Below are 6000 nucleotides of genomic sequence, written 5' to 3' on the forward strand. Positions count from 1 at the left end.
AGACAGAAAATGGTTACTAAAATGAGGCCTCTCCACATGTGTGTTTCCTTTTGAGCACAACCTGTTTCCTTTCCACTGCACCATATTGGAATAGCCAAGGGGAGCTTGTCAGATGCCCGTATCTTCCAGCCACCAGAATTGTGAACCAAGAAGCTTCTTTTATTTATACAGTTCTCAGAGTCAGGTGTTTTGTTACAGTGACACAAAATGACTAAGGGACACATCAGGAAGTCCATGTACAGTAGTGCCTCGGTTCACGAACTTAATTTGTTTCACTACTCTGGGGAAGAATGCTGCAGTTGTGTTTGTCACCCAAAGTAGAATTCTCAAAAAGAAGCAAAATTTTGCCAAACGCTTCTGTTTATGAACCAAATTGTTCTCAAACAGAGGCGTTTGTGAACCAAAGTATTACAGTATGTATGTCATCAAGTCCTGCTTTGGATGTTTGCTAGCCCTGGTTTACGACACAGGTGGGCCATTCTTTTGGTTCATTTTATCTTCTGATCTCACTTTTACTGGCTGGTATTACATAATGTCTGGGCTCTAAAATAGCTGAAACTCTTCTGAGAGGGGAACTGATTTAAATCAGTTACACTGAGTTTTGAACCCTTTACAAATGTCACCTAAATCTTCCAGATATATTTGTAGCTAACAATAAGTAAGTTTGTTCATGATAAACTATTATCAGCAACGATGAAAAGTCAGCCAAAGTATTTTGGAAACAGGGTGCCCTAAGGACATCGTTCAAATTAAATCACTGATGTACAAAACCAGCCCAGGTTACAGTCTTGGCCCTCTGTCCTGAGAGTGCTGCTGAAGCCTTGACACATTTCAGGTTGAAGAACCTGTGTGCCCAGCACGAATATAAACGTCATTGTATTTAAAATTTCCTACAGTATATAAAAAAATTCAATTGTAGGTATCATTAAGTATACAGGCAACTCAATAATGTTATTTGATATAAAAGAGAAATGCCATTAAGCTGAATATAATGAACTATGCTCCAAATGTTTGCAAATTCAATACCAGTGACTATGCAAGGAGAAAAAAAATTATACCCAAAATTTATTTTTAGAATTTCTGAGATCACTAGCTCAAAGCATGACTATTACTGCTCATAGTATGCTCATACAGAACTAAATATTTAGTAATTTTTTACTGGAAATTTCTACTGGATATGTGGGAAAATTTTTCGACTAGCAATAACTGTGCCTCCAATGAACCTCACTGGCTATGATACTGCCAGTGTACAAAGCTTCCTACTGGACATTTGGAGGATGACAGGATATACAACGTGCCATGCTACAGACAGGTTTTCCTTGGCTTCGAAGGAGCAATTTTTAGCAAAACAAGGATTGAAGAATGAAACTCTAGATGAAACACGGTCTTCTTAGGGTGTTCTTTGAATTTATTCATCTTATGTCCCATTAAAATAACACTTCAGAAGGTGACAGCTTTAGTTGCAAGTTTTGCTAAGTTATTATGGGACTGAGTGGTTCTGTGATTTGATAAAAATGGATTGTAGATGAACAGTGCTCTGAAATTTAGAGGAGACATAAAAAAATGTTTGTTGAAATACTTCATACATTATTCTAAGCTCCCATGAAATATTTTCTACAGTTCTCTTCTGCTTTTTAAATTCAAAATGAAAGGCAAATTTCAAAGTTAGTTAATATTAACAATCCTCTTTGTATTTATATGTGATCTGGTCAAAATGGACAGTGAATGTTTAATTTTAAAAAATTACTACAGTAGAAGATACAATGCCATGAATCCACCTCAAAATACTCTCCCTTGATTTGAACATGCTTATCCCATTGTTCTTGCTACTTTCTGCAGCAGCTCTGGAGTCCTCCTTTGTGTTTTTGTGGGGTGTGATCAAACATGCAATGAATGCTGCTGCTGAGCACCACACAGCAAAGATTCAGGCACACAAAACCATGATGTTGAGTCTTCATCCACCTTGTGCACTGGATCTGACTTCCGGCTCTTCCCAAAGTCAAAACCATCACAAAAGGGAAATGATTTTAATTGATTCAAGACATTGAGTCATCCATGATGACACATGCAAGCACGCAATAGAGAACCTCCAGAATTGCTTCAGAAATGAGTATGAGTATGAATAAGAGATGAGTAAATAAGGGGAGTGTTTTGAGGGGGATTTATGACACTGTGTCATTCTACTTATATGAACTATGAAAATATTACTTGGGCTATGAAAATACAGTCTGACTAAGAAATTACTACTGAACTTATTAATTGGCTTACACAAAGATACACCAAGGAAGAGCTGACTGACTTGTATGAAATCAGGGTTACGTATTTAATACACATGAGGAGATAGGGCCATCTGGTAAAACACACAATGGTCAGCTCTTACAGGAGAAATATCCAAGGAAAGAAGGATGAAAAGATGCAGATGAATGAATGTGTTGGTGACATTTCAGAATGCTTTAGAAACGGATGAAGATAATTCCTTCCCAGTCTGCTATGGAGAATAAATTTCCTAGTCTCAATGTCATGCAGACATTGCGGTGTACTGGAACTGAATTACAGCTCCAAGCTCCACTCATGCCGAACTTCTGTATATTCTTTATCTGTGCTGACTGTGGCCATTAAACCCTTTCCCAATAGGTTAGGCTGGCTATAAACAGCAGCAGTGAGCCATGACAAGCTTCCATAAATTTTTCAAATGAAGAACACATTTCCATATGCCATATATCACCAAATAAATATGCTTTCCCTCCTACCCTCAATCTGATCAGTGTCACATACCGCATGGACTTCAGATTACAGACAACCCCAATCCCCCAAATAACTAGGAAAAACTCTCTCAGACTTACTTGTTTTTGCATGTAAGTATTATGGAAGCTGGATGCATATTATTTGAAATAATGAGAGTACCAATATCTCAACAAGTATGTTCAAAAGCTCGAAATCTGTAGTTTTCTCATGTGGAATCTATCTTATCTAAGTTCCCACCTTCTGAATTCTTGTCAGGCTAAAATTCAAGGATTTTTATTTCTTGTTGAAAATGTAAATTATTGCTTTTTCATAATGTGATATATTCACTCCATTGTGCCTCCTATTTTTCCGGATGGTCACATTCCAAGTGCACACTGCATTTCCAGTGCATAAAGACAGGGTTTTGTGCACGCTATACTAGACCAGGTGTGGGAAATGCTTGAGTACAGAGTGCATATTCAATGCACGGGTTCTTTCCTAAAATGTGAATGAAGCCTGTAGCGGCAGTTTGGGATTTTATTAGAGGGGGAAATTCCAGAGTTTAAATTTTATTGTTTAGAAAATAGGAAAATATTATGGTTTTTTGATCAAAGATAAAAATGAGGCCTCAGCAAGAAAGTCAGTCTTCCGGGGCCGGGTGGCAAGGCCAGAGCGAAGTCAGATCCGGACGCAAGGAGGGCAGAGCAGACGGGGGGGGGGGGTCGGTGGTCCCGCTGGGCCCCCCCTCTGGAGCAGCGCTCTCGGGACCTGGAAACACGGCTGGACGGCGGCTCTCACAACCGCACGGCCCGCGATTGTGGGTTCTCCCGCGCAGGGGACCTTGCGTGGGTTCCACGCCGTCAGGCGAGGGCAGCGAGAGGCTTCCTGGGGGAGTTACTGAGAAGATTAAACAAACTCTAAGGTGAAGGCACTTGGGCACTGCCAAACACACGTGTGTCTGCGAGACTGATTTTATTATTGCACAGAAAACGGATGCGGACAGTGGGCAGAGAAAGCCCGGAAGAGGACGCAGGGAGTAGGTCAGGTGCAGCAGGGGCCGGCGCTTTGGGGGATCCGCACCTAGAGTGGGGTTTGCAGGCTCAGGGAACCCGGACCCGAGAGCTAATCTGAACGCAGTTCCACCGAGTCTGCACGGCAGAGACGATGGTGCCCCGGAGGAGTGTGCGGAGCCCGGGCCCGGGGCCCACACTCCAGGCCGGGCCATGTCCAACTCAGGGGCCACTGTGGCTCGGGGGGCTGGAGAAGTGGGGACCAACTCCCGAAGCAGTGGAGGAAGAGAGCGCAGGCTGAGCCGAGGTCCGCGCTCTTTGAAAGTTTTAGTTGTAAGAAGAAGGTAACAGAAGAGCAGCCCCTGGGGAGGGAAACAACAGGCCGCCAGAGTAGATGAAGGGTGTCGGGAGGTGGAGGGGAAGGAGAGCAGAGCAGGGGCTGAGGGGTGAAGACCGGATCTTCCGGCAGGAGAGCATGGTTTGCCATCCATCAGACGAGGCTGTGGTCTTTGACAGGAGATGACAAAAATAACGGTGGGTGGAGACAGACATGATGAGAAAGGTAGTGAGGAGGCTCTCCCAAGCGTCTTCCATCCCTCAGCCAAATCAAGGCGATTCTGAACGTGTGCAGATTTCTCAGGGCTATTTCCTGCCCCCTGGTTATGTCACCACCCCACAGGGCCTCTGTACACTGTGAGGGTCAATTCTGAGGTCCGCACAGCGCTGGAAGCTTTGGATTTTTCTCAATTGAGGCTGATACTATCGATGCCATACTGGTGTTCTAATTTCTGTTTCAAATGGGCACGGCCATTCAAATACAAGCATAATGTATGTGCCAGGTGTCAGCCCAAAGTGTTTGTATTTCCATCGGCCAATTCTTCTGTTCACCAACTCTACTTTTCCATCAACCCAGAATGCCAATTTCTAATTTCATATTTAAATAAGACCATTTGCACTGACAATGGTCTTAATGCCAGGGCCAAACCTTGGGAGCATTCAGACTCCCAGGGTGTGTTGTGGAAGTGTGCAGAGGGAACGGAGAAACAAACGCTCTGCGGTTAGTCACACAGCAGGAACAGGACCTGGAGCACGCACCAAGGCTAGAGTGGCAACAACAGTGGGTGCGGAGCAGGAGGAAGGAACAGAAACAAGGCCACAGGGATAATTGAGGTGCACTTCCGGGCTGCTGCTCCAACCCGGAATTCAGAGCAGAACCAGGAAACTGAGTCCTATTTTCAGTCCGGTGCATTATTAGGCCTCCTTATCTGTGGAGCCATTTCCTGGAGAATGCTTGGGCCTGTTATGTCCCCTTATCAAGGCCCTGTAGTTAACATTTAGCTTCTCAACTTCACACAAGGAGTGCGAACATTATGTACTGCAAACATGGACTAATACAAATTGTAAAGAGAAAACAGTGCAGTATGAAAACTAGAATGAAGGGCAACCTCTGAGAATCCGTTAACAATGCTGTGTAAGCGTTAGTTGTATTTTAAACTCCATTAAATCTGTACACCACTGTGAAATCAACCATCAAGAAAGAGCAAACAGCAAGCAAGGAATATGTTTTAGACAATCTAACAATATTCACTATTGACTTTGTGACAAACCAGTGGAAAAAAAACATAGCTGTTTCTTCAAACACCAGATAAAAAAGTGAAAAATGTAGTAATCAGTGAATTTTCGTCAACACGATGCCAATGCCAGACTTACAAAGCTGATACATCGGTCTGACAAAACTGAAGAGGACATGAAGAAAGGAGGGCTGAGCTTGCTTTGTGCCTGTGCCTGCATAAAGGCATGTGCTAAAGAGTCAGGAGAGCAGAAGAGAAATCCGAAGGAAGGATGGCTGTAAGAAATGAGTATAAGGACACTGGCCATAGGGACTCGTTCTGTTCTCTAAGTTTGAAGAATTCTCCGAAGGTCTAGTGGTCAAGGACACAGGGTGCATTTCCACCACTCCCTGTTGCTGAAGTTCTGCTCACTGAGTTTGCAATCCTGAGGTCACTCGAAGAATCGTGGCCGTGTTCAGTCTCCAAGGGGCCGGAGTGGCCACAGGATCCCAGGCAGCTTTAGGTATGAGATGAGAACTCTGAAGATCTGTGGGGAAGAAATGAGAGGAAACAGAGGAACTTGTTCAAATGGGAAGGGGAACAAGAGATGAAGGAGGAGGGGAAAAGGGACTTAAGGGAAAAAAGAATTAAAGAAAAGTGGAAATAGAGCTTTTGTAAACTGGAGCTTGGTGGTCTGCTGCTGGTGGCTGGAGGCA

General features: G+C 43.5%; 1 non-coding gene across 1 annotated transcript; it reads right to left on the reverse strand.

Moving 5' to 3' along the window:
- Positions 1-1121: 1121 nt before the first annotated feature.
- Positions 1122-1257, reverse strand: LOC147824274 (U4 spliceosomal RNA). The gene has a single exon (XR_015442656.1). It is a non-coding gene; the product is annotated as a U4 spliceosomal RNA (small nuclear RNA).
- Between the last annotated feature and the right edge of the window lie 4743 nt (positions 1258-6000).

Source organism: Heterocephalus glaber, unplaced genomic scaffold, assembly GCF_053883595.1.
Source record: "Heterocephalus glaber isolate CG9 unplaced genomic scaffold, H.glaber_assembly_v1.0 deba00001550, whole genome shotgun sequence".
NCBI classification, from domain to species: Eukaryota; Metazoa; Chordata; class Mammalia; order Rodentia; family Bathyergidae; genus Heterocephalus; species Heterocephalus glaber.